This window comes from Tinamus guttatus, unplaced genomic scaffold (genome assembly GCF_059628265.1).
Source record: "Tinamus guttatus ecotype Peru unplaced genomic scaffold, ASM5962826v1 Tinamus_guttatus_pri_ptg000263l, whole genome shotgun sequence".
In the NCBI taxonomy this organism is placed as follows: Eukaryota; Metazoa; Chordata; class Aves; order Tinamiformes; family Tinamidae; genus Tinamus; species Tinamus guttatus.
Genome location: NW_028288797.1, coordinates 262404 through 275687, shown reverse-complemented (window position 1 = coordinate 275687; position 13284 = coordinate 262404). Strand labels below are relative to the sequence as shown.

Below are 13284 nucleotides of genomic sequence, written 5' to 3'. Positions count from 1 at the left end.
TTTAACTTAAGGCAAAACACAGCTGCTACTTAGAAAGGCTCCTGCTGTGTAAGAAATAATTAAAGCTGTATGATCAGTATTCAACCTAGCATTAATAGCGAAGTTCCTTGCAAATAAAAAGTTAAGTGAAGTTGCATTACACCAGGGACTACATAATGCTGCAGATCAAAAGAACAGAGGAGTAAAACAAGACCAAGTGTGGAACATAGGGGCTAGATTCTAAAATGCAGCAATGCGACAGCTGTGCTATTCCATACTTCAGAACTCCTTTCCTCAAAAAGTAGAAATTACATGTTTCAAAATGAAATTACAAAACTGTATTTTGTTTTAAGATATAGAAGAGGGAGAAAGAAAGAAGCACACAGTTGTCAAAGTACAGACTGAGAAAGCACAAGCCTATTAAAGCTCTTAGTATCTATTAAAGCTGGCACTGCTTACATATTACACAGAAAGGTAAGAGAAGGGTCTGGCAACGCAGGGCTCCTGCTGAGGGCAGTCCACCCTCCACAGCAGCGGCACCTCATCCTAGTTGTGATTCACTATCCACACACCCCTCAGATCACAGCTGCATCAGGAATTCCCCGCTCAGGATGGGGCACACGCCTGGGCCATCACTGCCTCCGTGGGGACCAGGAGGCAGCAGCTCTGCTGGACCATTTGCAGAGGAGGGATGCGCGTTCAGTTCACGAGGCGCCTACGTTGTCCAAACTGCTATTCCTCACTTCCTATAAAAGAGGTTGTGAGACAGATGGAAATACTACATGGACTGGATTCAACCCACGAGTTGTCAGTTGGATCAGACTCTGTAAAGTCATTAGGATGGTAATAGCTTTAACACTGATTAAAACAAAAAAAAAAAGGGTTAGAACAACAAGAAAAAAAAGAAGAGAGGGTCAGAACAGCTGCTTGAGAAAGCAATTCCCTGAAAAGCCTAAGAGTCATCGTTCAGAGTGGTGATAGCAGGTTGCCACTGCTGCTTTAAGCAACAGAAGGCAAAGCCCTAGAAAGGTACAAGGTTTACACTGTAACCAGGATATATATCCTCTGGTCAGAGGATGCTGCGAATGCCATCTGTGTACATTTAGCTTATTTTTATTTAAAATGACAGGCTGTAATTCTTGATTTTTTTCTTTTTAAATAATGCTTTCAAAATGGCTAATTATACCTCTGTATACCCCAGGGCTTTTCCTGCACCAACATTAAGAAACTCAATTATTTATGATGAAGTCCCTCTGAATTATTTCACCAGCTTTCCAGACATTGCTTCTCACTTCTAGATTTAATATGTTCTTTTAACCTGCTTCCCTTTTGAGCACGCAAAAATAATTCTGCCATTGCATCCCCAAATAAGCTTCTGAATTCCAGCTTCCTGGAAAGTAGCATCAGTGGCTTCATATGTAACAGTAAATAAAATAGACCAGGACAAAAGCGTCTTTCTCTGAGCTTGAAGCAGTCTAGCATGGTACAGTTCACAGCTGTACAGCTACAATCCTATGCCTCCAAAAGAGGATGGCCAGCTCCAAATAGCATTTTGCTAATGGTCCCTTGTCTGTACTAATCCCAGAACTATGCTTGGCCATTATGTGGGAGAGTGTTAGTTGGCAAAGGACAAAACCATGCCACAAACAGTACTAAAAATGTAACAGTGCAGACAAGCACATGCCATAGCCACTCCTTATTTAGTTTACTACTGATAAACACATATCATGATTACAGTTCCCAGTTGCTTCTGGAGAACATCATTTTTTAGAAGTTAATTCCATCAGCAGCCAATGCATTCCAGAATTAACAGGTCTCCTTTTCAAAGCATACAGCATCTAGTTTTAATGCTACATATTAATCTAGATTCTGTTTTGAAATGAATGGTTCATATAAAACTAGAGCTAACCAGAGAACACCAGAAACAAGTTAATTTTACAGTTGAGTATTTGGGCACCTAGTAGCTTAACAGGTACCACAAGTGACTGAAATTTTACTATAGGCTTTGGATTTTTTCTAAACATTTTCAGATGAGCATCTGACTTCTTTCAAACATGCCTGGAACTCTGCCAGTAGAATACTGCCCCGGAATGGCAGCTGGTATATATGGGCCTATTCCAATATAGAGCAGCTAAGACTGGTGCTCCAGACTTTACATACGCTGCCTTGGGGGCAAAGAGCACATTCAAACAAAAATTTGTGTCTGCAGGTTTGTAAATTTGCCGCTTTTTTTTCAAAAATTCAAACTACCTAGGTCTACCTGGGTTTGCTTCTTTTTTCTAAGTCAGAAATTCAAATTTATTTACTTTAGATTTTCGGGGGAAACTTGGACAAAGTTTACTTTCAATCTGCACAAGAAGAAACACAGCAAAGCAAGTTGGCAAAACGCCTTCCTAAATGCAGAAGATATTATAAACATTTTCCAAAGGAAAAGATGACTACAGTTGCACAAATCAGTCATGAATACTATACTTAACAGAACTACTGTACTTTAAAGTTCTTGTAGATCTAAATGACTACAAAATGTTGCAGGATAATTAAAAAATTAGACTGGCAGTGCAGAAATAACTTTTCATAACTGTACACTGACAAAACACCTCAATATATGTTTCTCAAATCCTAGTTCTAGCTACCCTAAAGTAGCTTTGAATGAATGGTATATTACTGCATATAATTCTATAAAATCACGATCATTTAATGGTTGTAGTCTGTATTGTCTGCCAACCTGGTCCAGTAAATTGTTTTGAAAAACTGCAATGTTCATAGTCCGTTGTCTAGCCTAAAAGTCCCAGACGTTGAATTCCCAAGCCCTCATTTACCTGGAAGTACCTTAATCAGAGTGTAAAACTTCTGTCTTTCAGAAAGATATAGCATATCTGCTGCAAAAAAATGGCATCAACAGTTACCAGGAAACTCGCTGTCAACTTAAGAGAAAAAAAAGGCTACCACACAACAAAATCTTTCCACAGAAATGCTGAAACAACTTATCAACTTATCCAGTGATAACACCACTGGCATGAGACAAGCAACTTGTTTCTTATGGATCTTTTTTTTATTTATTTTTTGCCTTGCTTCCTCTGGCATGGAGCCCAAAGTACCTATGGTGACACAAGATAATGATGATGCTGTGGAAATAACTGATCACTGATGAGAGCTTCTTTCATCCAGTGGCTCTGCCAAAATACTTTGGTTTGTACTAAGGTAAATATCTGGGCAAAACATCTCTATTTTACACAGTAAAGACTGGTTTCTACTGGTAGACCATTCTGTTGTGATATCTAAAACATCTTGGAAATATTGAACAAGAGGAGAGACAGCTAATATACATGCCTCCAAGTCAAAATGTTTCAAAGTGTTACTAAGTGAAAAGAACTGTAATCTTGGCTGCACACTTTGATATTAGCACAGACATAAGCTAGTTGATTACTATCTGGCAAACCATAGCATAAACTGGGTGGGACTTGAGCTGCTACTTGTTTTCACCCTATAAAGAGGGCATGACCCTCATGTGTGAGGACTATGATATCAGAATATGTCAAAGAAGATCAGCAAACTCTTACTTTACTCACACTTGAAGTCACTATCAGACTGCAGAACAAGTGAGCAAAAGGCCTCCAATCCTGGAAAGGCAGCTGAGACTTCCAGAATTGATTTCTGGGCAAGTCTTCAGAGAATCACATGAGTATATCTCTGTTTCCTGAGAAACTGGAGCAGAAACTCTTACAGTGCAAAACAAAGCAACAAATTTAGGCACGCGTATCTACAGTCCTTGGCACAGGATGGGGGAACACCACACACATTCATTCTTTCAATCACCAGGAGGAAAGTTTATCCAGGTCTGAAGGATAGCCTAGTTCCAAGGAAGTGGGATTTTTTTTTCTTTATTCCAAACTCATTTGTATCCAATTTCCCTTCAGAATCTCCCATGCACATGAGGAGAAAAAAAAAAAAAAAAAAAAAGTGATCAGAAGAAAGTATTTTCTTCTACAGACATCAACAGAAGTAAAACATAACATATAACCTAATGATATTTTGAAGTTAAACACAGAAAACAGAATGTCTCTTACCACATGAAAGAATTAGCAGAATGAAAGTTACCTGAATAGTTTCTCCCCCTTCCAATCCTTATCTTGTGATTATTTCTAAAACAAGTCAGATGGTAACAGTTTTCTCCTTTTATGGGTAAAACAGAGGAAAGGAAGTCAGCACCACGAGCAGAACTGCATTGCCACATGAATTAAGAAGCTCAAAGCTGTAACACTGTTCAGTCCTCCCCACCACAGTGAATTATATATACTTATGAAGATTATATAATCTGAAAGAGGAACACCACGAGTCAACTGTCATTTACTCAATACACATAATTGCTTGTCACAAAACGTTTCATATGTGCTGAGTTAGTCACTAAAGAATACCTTAAAAACTAAAGATATATTAAAAATATTAGCAAATAAAAATATTATATTTAATTTGCTAATATTTTTATTTGCTAATCTAACATTCCCCTGCTTACATGAACACCCCATCGCTAGCATAAAAAAGTCTTCTTTAGGAAACAGCTGTAGTGACATGTCTCAGAAGAGCAATTAAAATGCACTCTTGTGAAATACAGTACTTTCTACTCCATATATTTTGATATGTTTTTCACAATGCTTTGGACCCTACCACGCATACGCAATTTAGCAACAATTCCTTTTGTTCAGCACCAAACACAGCTCTACAAGGCAGAATCAGAGAAAATGACTCCTGATCTAACTTGCAACACTTGGGCCTCTTTGAGAGAGCCATCAAGATGGGCTGCATAGCCCCAACACTAGGGAAAGGTAAACGAGACATTGAATCCCTTATAGATCAGGCAAAAAGGAACAGTAACAGCATTCTATGATCAACAGAAAGAAATAAATCATTATTTCAGCCTCAGTAACTGATATGAGGGAAAGGCCTAAAACTGCTGTCTATAAGCAGATAAAAAAGCCAAGGAATTATAAGAACAGATATTTCATCTCCAAACATACGCTATAATGTACATCAGTCACACACACACACACAGCATACATACAGTACACAATACACGTAGAAATCTTTTATGGAATTAGGCTATATATTGTATATTCAGATATATATTGTTCTTCTTCAGTTACTTATGTGAAATCATTCTGATTTTAACACCGCAATCAGTATGTCACTGCTTTCTTTGGATTCATTTGTTCACAGGACCATTCTCAATCATTATATATATATATAAATGTATATACATTGTTTATTGCTGAAGATTATGACATGCTCCTTGTAAGCTTTAGCGCTTTAGTGTTAGCAACGTGCATTTAATTCTCTATCGACAAAATGTTACTTCAGGATAAACAAGGAATATTTCTTTAAAAAGTAGTTTTTTAAGATGTGGGCGTCCCTTTGACTTATAAGCAAAATAGAAAACACTGAATAACTGCAGTTGTAAAGTACAAACACTTTATTACGATTGTGGTGACTCAGAATGCCAGGATTTGGCAGCCCACAGTGTTCCTCAGCAGCAGAACAAAAGGGGACTTTTTGAGGCGAATTTACTTTTAGTTCAGTAAAGGACAACATGATACTGTCTGTGTCATAATGAATTGAAACCTCAGTAAAATGAAGGCACAAATATCAGATACCAATCTTTTTTTGTCTCACAGTAGAAAAGTAGACAAGAATATAACTATATATCCAAATTACATATTCTCTCTCCCGTGCCTTTTGGGCAAAGAAAATACATAGTAAGATTATTAAGCTGCAGAAATATGAATCTGTTCCACAGATAGTTTATTGCCAGAAAATATTTCTACTTTTCTCTTGAATAGAGGAGATATTGAAACAAAATAGTAAGTGGATTTTTCTTTCTCTAATTAACCTTCTCTAGTTAAAAATGTAAACCCTACAGACCTAAATATTGCAGTCTAAGAAAACTCTCAAGTATTCAGAGCATGGAACATTTTAAGAGAAACTCATTTTCCAGCTTCCCAGTCATTATCTCATTTGGAATCAAAAGCCATCCCTGTAGTAATTGATATTGCAGAAATCTACTGTAATACAGTCTTTTGAGAGACTGACGACAGCGTTCTAGTCTACACAGCATTTACACTTTAATGCTAAAAAAAATAGGAAAAAAAAAGTCTACAAAATATCAGCAGTACACAGATCCCATTTCCTCTTCCATGAAAAACCAATTAAGAAGATTACTACAGCCTTATTTCCAGAAACTTTGAAAAATGCCCACATTATCCATGCAGTCCTCCTCCACAGAAGACAGATGATGCTTCAAGCAGCAAAACATTGTGATATTACAAAACAATAGGACAAGATGCCAGAGTATGTATGTGTGGGTGGGATAAGGTATTACTGATAAAAAAAAAATAGACTGTTTCTGAAAAAAGACACAAACTTAACAATTCACTCTTTTAAAGTCTGAACGCACTTGAACTGATAGGAATATTAATAACTGTCCCCTCTTCATTTCACCTCGTCCCCAATTTGAACAGTTTCAAAGAAAACCTCCAGAAAAAATGAAGTCTCTATCGTCTGTATCAAACAACAAACCACATCTGATGAGATACATACCTCATGAAAGCTATTTATACACAATTTTGGAATCAATTTACTTGAGATAGGATCATATAGATCACAGACCAGACAGAATATTCATTATTCTCCAAAAAAAAACAATTCAGCTCCGTAGGTGGCATCACCACTCAGCATTTCTGTGTCACCTAACAACAGATACTAATGAGTTTTTGCCCCACAGCTCCACACAACCATTAACATGCAGAGGAGAAACCAGAAAATGGACTTTCTCCTCCCCTCCCAGAAAGCCATTAAGTCATACCTACATTCCAGACTTAATCTGGGGCTGCTGCAAAATGAAAACAATAATGATTAGGCTACATACATACAAACACACTGGTGTTCAAGACAGTAAAACAAGAAGCAGTTTTTCCACTGAAAAGCCTTTGAACAACAAGAAAACAACCTCTCTTCCCCTTTTTCTATCTAATCACATCCAACCTAGACAACTATGATCTTAGAACATTACTGAGCTCTTTATTTGCTGGTACAAATAATACCAACCAAAATATCTTAGGATATCCTGACTTGCCAGCAGAAGGACACGGGTGTCCTGTAGCTCTGGTAGCTGCTAGCCAAGTGTCGATGCACCGAGTGAAGCATCTCAAATAGGACAAGGGGCCTACACTAGCCAAAGGAATCAAACCATGCTCAAACCGATCTGACGTTAAAATAAACACTCTCTTCTGAGCATAACCTCAGTCCACTCTTGCTAAATCTGTATTTCATTCAAAAAAATCTTTGCTTTTATTAGATTTACTGCCACACGAAACATGAAACGAGAGACACAAAAAGGATTCATAAAATAGAACTCTGAGCATGGCTACCATAAGTCTGTATATCTAACAGTGCAATTTAACACACACACATACATATATATATATATATATATATATATATATATATACACACACACACATACATGAAGAGGAATAGCGAGTGTGAAGCCACCTATTCTAACAGAAGCTAAAGCTGAAAACATTCTGCCTCAGTTTCATCCATCCCGGCAGCTCAGAAAATGTTTATTTTCATCATGAAAAGTTATAAAACTTTTTGGGCCTTCCCAAATGCAAAGTACAAGGTTATATCCCTTCCACAAATTGACTTGCATGATTTTTAAGCTTTGGATGAGAGGGAAAGAGCACACCTAACATCATTTAATGATTCAATAGCAATCATGGAGTAAGTGGGAGAATTGAGTGCTATGCCCTTTTCATGCTAAGTGTGGCTGGCTCACATCCACACATCCCTATTCCAGGTCAGTGCTCTAACCAATAGACTACTCTTCCCATTGAAGCTGTGAAATAGAAGAGCATTTACTGGATAAAGGAATAAAACAGCCATAGGAACCACACTTCCTTCACCTCGGATGAATGCCTTGATCACAGGACGAGAGTCTTTCATTCCAGTGTAAATAGCCTTTAATTGTTTTTTTTTCCTAAGTAACACATCTGCAGGTAGAATAAAAATTACCAACCACTTCAGAGCAGCTTAGGACATGGTGTTTGTTGCCATGTCCAAGGAGAGAGGTGAGTCTAGATAACTCAGGCTGAGGTGGAGACACAAAAAACTCAAGATTCCCTCCTCCTGGGCAACTGATGCAATGATTGCACTACTGAATATAAAGAGAAGAGGGCAAGATGAACATCACTGCCACAGCACAAGTTCCTAGAAGTCTGTGTAATAGCTTACACCTCTTAATGCATTTTGTAGCATCTCTTTCTCCTGGATTTTAAAATTATGGATGTTTGCAGAAGTGCAGCTCAATGCATGAAATATAGTGAAAATACAGGCAAGGACTTCAGGCATAAGAACTTTGTTCTTAACTTTAAGGCATCCAACTATATAATAGCCCACTCAAACAATTTACGAATACCAACCATAACTCTACTGGGAGTAAGATCTGCTAAAAGAATTGCATATGGAGGTGTGTACATATGTATTTATATAAAGTTTCTAATAATTACTAAAATTGGAAATCAAATCTATGTACATCAGAGAACAATGCAAACTATGTACATTAGTTGTATCAATTACCTATGATGCAGAAAGCTTGATTGTGGGTTGCTTCCTCCTACAATTTAGGCTGTTATCTAAAGCGTCTATGTAAGTCTACATACTCTATATATAATGTAAGTCTCCTTAAAAACACCAAACCATATCTGCAGTATTATTAAACTGTGCAAAATCCAACGTCCGGATGACTCAAGTCATTCAGAGCTCACCAGAGCTATACAGGCAACCAAACTCAAGAACTCAACACACCCAATTCCATATTCTATATGCATCAACTCCCATCTCATATCAATGCTATTCAACAGATGTGACATACACACGAGAGACATACATTTATACATCACATTTATTAATTTAAAAAGGCTTTAGCAAACTAGAATAATCCTATGGTCATCATTAGTAACAGCACAATCTCAGCCTTACGCAACTTCACCTTTTGCAGCGATGCTCATCCAACCCAACCACCCAACCACGGTCTTACAGGCCAGCCCACATACTGACGCTGAGAACAACCCTCCAGAAATATTACCACAAAGAGGAATACTAATAGAACAAATAAAAAAGATTAAATGCACAGAAAAGTCCCATGGGACATTGATTATGTATGGACACGTAATGTAAATTAGACAAGAATATTCAACTGATAGCATGGAAAAATAACTATTCTTGAACTAAGGTAAGACTGACTGCTATTTAAGTCTATATAAAGATATTAATCATGAGATTATTTCTAACCATCTCAAACCCACAATAATAAATGCAAATTTTAAGCACCTGTGTGTCAGTGCTGCCCTACTTTGTATCCGGCAGAAAAAAAAAAAAGTACTTGTCCTATATCTATTACTACTGTCTCTGTATCTATTACTACTGCTTTTCCTGTGGAAGCAACTACTACTTGCTAGTAGTTTAGATCAAGAATATGAATGTTGTTCATTTTAATTGGAAATATGAACTGGAATGTGAAAAATGAGGGGAAAGAAAGGTAAATTCAGGACTTAACAAGAGTTAAAATCTATGTGTCTTACAATAAAAGGAAGAACTTAATCTGAAGTGTTTAACTATGTACAAATGCACGTCAATCGCATAAAATTTGACTTAAAACATCAAAGTACAAATTTAATACTGTATTTTTTTACACTTTTCAAGCTGTCCCATAAACTAAATATGCTTCTCAAACTGTTTTCTCTGATTTAATGTCATGGATAACATGAGTAAAATCACTGCTAAAAGAATGACTGATAATATTGAATCAAATCCAAATAGATACTAAAGTCAATACAGAGGAAGCAGTATGAGGTTTTAGTACCTCTAAACTGACCTATGTCATATGTATATTCCTCTGTCCTCCAATATTAGAGATCGAATTCTCAAAATACATTTGTTTTCAGGTGTTTAATTGAATAAAATGTAAACTGAATGATCAAACAAATCTATTCTACTGCATTATGAATCTAGTATTAAAAAACGCCAGTGATTTTACAAAATTATTCTGCAATTGCTCCAAAAACTCATTTTACATAATATATAAACATATGAAAATCTGCAGCATACTGCAGATGTAAACCTTTGACTTTTTTTTTGAGGATGAGGATATTTTATCCTGCCAGAGCGGTGTAAAAAAATGGTATCATGAGGTCAAGCAAAGCACACTAACAATGATTTATCTTCCCAGCACTAAAAAAAAATCACTAATAGACTCACTGTTAGGGTGAAATGACATCTGCCAACAATAACTAATGCAGCAGTATTCAAGATGATGCAAGTATTTTTCCTTCGTGCATTTCCCAAGTATTTTTCATTCTAATTACTGGCATAAGCTGCCCTTTTAGTGTCTTGTGATTTTGTTTATTTTCTGTTTTTAACAGAGAACAGAAGTTCACAGGGAATTTGAAGTGTCTCGCTATAAAGAGAGTATAGGAGCACGGTGGAAAAAAAAAGTACAAAACAGTAAAATAAACAATAAAATATTGGGCAGCCATTAGGAAACCATATAAATAACCCAGAGACTCTCTTAAACTTGCCATAGTTTACATTTCAGTGAAATGAGCTGACAGACTACCCTATGTGGTTTAACACAAAGCAGAGATGAAGAATTTTCTTCTTGCTGCTTTATGCTTTTATGAGTTTAAGTCAAACCTTTCCTGCTACTCTCTTATTATCTTTAATTTCATTTTATTGGAACATTTTTTTAAATGGTATTCTGAGAAAGTTAAAATACATAAATTGAGATTTTGTGCAGGGTGGGGAGGGCAGGGAGACTTACTTGGCCATAGAAATTACCAGATTAAACAAGAAATGACATTTTTTCCCCTTTTTAAAAAATAAAAAATAAATAAAGTGTATTACTGATGTATGAGGAGCAGAGAAAAGGGAAGCAGGGCCGTAGTCCTTCCCTGCAGTGTGACCTGGGGTATTTCTGCAGGCCAGTGCTGAGCATGTGAAATTCCCTGCCCACAAGGCAGCCTCGTGTCACGAGCGCGTTTCATTCCCCGCCGCCCCTGCTCGCAGCCAAAGCCAGGGTTTTATTTCAGACATACGCACACATATATTTACCTCACAGGTGAGGAGAGCAGGAAAGCAGAGCGCGACCCCCCTCCCGCGCACGTTACCCGCCGCCCTCGGGAGCCGCTGAGGGGGCTGCGCGGCTGCCCGCGCCTCCCGCGGAGCATCCGCCTCTTGCACGCGGGCTTTAACCCCGCCAAAAACACCGCATTATTAAAATCAAAGCGCCACCGAAACTAGATTAGGAAAATAAACGGATAAGTAAACGCAAGCGCGGTCGCGGTCCCGGCGTTACCCATCTGAGCGCGGCGAGGTTCGCCCAGAAGTGCGAATCCCGCGCTGCAGAGCGCGGCTGCTCCGCGCCTCTCACGTCCAGCCGCCCCAAGGGCAAGCGAACAGGGCGCCGTTACCGACGGACTGCGCCGACAGCCGCGCCCCGCGGAGCGCAGCGGCTCCGGCAGCCCCGGGGCTGATCGCGGCGGCGGCGCCGCTCCCTCCCTGCCTCCCTCCCTCCCTCACTCACCCCGCCGAGGCGCCGCCACCATCTTTTGTCTGGGCGACACCCCGCGCTGCCGCCGCGGCTCTGCGCGCCCCGGCGCCGCAGCGAGCGCCGCCGCGGGGAGCAACGCGCCGCCGCGCGCGGAGCCGCCGCTGCCACCGCAGAGGCGCTGCCGGCACCTGGCCCCGCAGCCCGCCCCGCAACAGTTGTCCGCGTCCTGCGGCATCCCCCAGCCTCCCGCGCCGCGGCCGCCCCCGCGCACAAAGGCGGAGGCGGCGGCAGGACAGGGGGAAGGGGGCCGCGCCGCTCACCTGCGCCGCCCGCCGCCGCCGCGGGGGCCCGGCCATGCCCCGCGCCCCGCCGCGCCTCACCGCCCGCCCCGCGCCGCTGCGTGCGGCTCCGCCGGCAGCCCCGGGCGCGAGGGCGGGCGCGGCCGCCCCGGGCCCGCCCCGCTGCGGGGAGGGAAGGGGCGGCCCGGCGGGGAGGGGGAGGCGGTGAGCGAGTCCCCCGCGTTTCTTCCGCGTATCCGTGCGCGGCTGCAGGCACGAATTTAATTTATTTTTTTTTATTCCCCCCCCCCCCCCCCCCCCCCCCCCCCCCCCCCCCGCATCTGCGCCTCCGCAGCGGGCAGGACTTCCTTCGGCTGCCAGAGGCAGATCTGAGCCCGCTCGCAGCTCGTGAAAACGCCTCGCACTTCCTCTCGCTGCCGCGGGGGTTAAATAAGGTTAAAGCTGCAAGAGCGGCTCTTGCCGAGCTCGGTTTCCCCTTCCCCAAAAGCCAGTCTGTGAGTCACTTACCGGAAGAAAAAAAGAAGAAAGAAAGAAGGAGCGAATAATAATAATAAGGCACCTTTTAGTAGCAATATTGGAAGTGTTGCGTAAAATATTTGTTTACTTGCTCGTATCAGGGCTTTGCTTACAGAGCTCTTTAGGAAAAAAAAATAAGTGAGAAGCTGTAGTGTGAGCAAGGCTGACCGCAAAGTCTCCAGGAGTGCGAAGCCGTAATCTGCCCAGCGCCAACCGCAGGGCCCCGGTGCTCAGCGGCCGCGAGCCCCCAAGGTCGTGTCTGCCGTGGGAAAGGCCTGTGCTCAGCACAGGTGTGATTCGCACCGAAACGCCCCGTTTTGGGGCACCGCGAGCCCCCGTGGTGTGACAGAGCCACCAGCGTGTAGGGTTTGCTGCTACCTGTGTCCCCGGGCAGTGTGCTCCTGCTGAGCGAGCGCCCCACAGCAGCAACGCTTACCTGGCGTTCACTGCTTTCCTTCACTAGCGCCACATACCCTTCAATTAAGTCTCTTTTTGGACTGAAAAATTCCAAATTCTCTAGTTAGAAAATAATTCAAAGGATAAAATTAGTCTATTAAAAGGCTCAATGTCGGTTACTATGGCACATATTGAATACAATTGCTCCTACAGCACGTAGCTTAATAGCTGGGGTTTTACTGGCTGGCATTTTTCATTCTCAAGTCTCAAAATCCCCTGTGGAAGAAGTAAGCAACATTATTTAGGGAAAAAAATAAAAAAAAAAACAATCACATGAAAAGTGTGAAGGAGAAGAGAACTGAACCTCGGACTTCCAGCTAACACTGTAATATCGCCCTTCCCTTAGTTATTTTTCAGACCATGTGTTCTGACCACTATGTAATGGACTTTCTTGACAGTGAGGGTGACAGAGTGAGGGAACAGGTTGCCCAG

General features: G+C 41.0%; 1 protein-coding gene across 3 annotated transcripts in view; it reads right to left on the bottom strand.

Moving 5' to 3' along the window:
• CYRIA (CYFIP related Rac1 interactor A) overlaps positions 1–11919 on the bottom strand; it is a 53764-nt gene extending 41845 nt beyond the window's left edge. For 2 of the 3 annotated variants that reach the window (XM_088527199.1, XM_088527197.1), the window contains exon 1: positions 11902–11919. The gene's annotated coding sequence lies outside the window, so the exon portion shown is untranslated. The remainder of the gene's footprint in view (positions 1–11901) is intronic. The other variant, XM_088527200.1, reaches the window with a different exon arrangement.
• Between the last annotated feature and the right edge of the window lie 1365 nt (positions 11920–13284).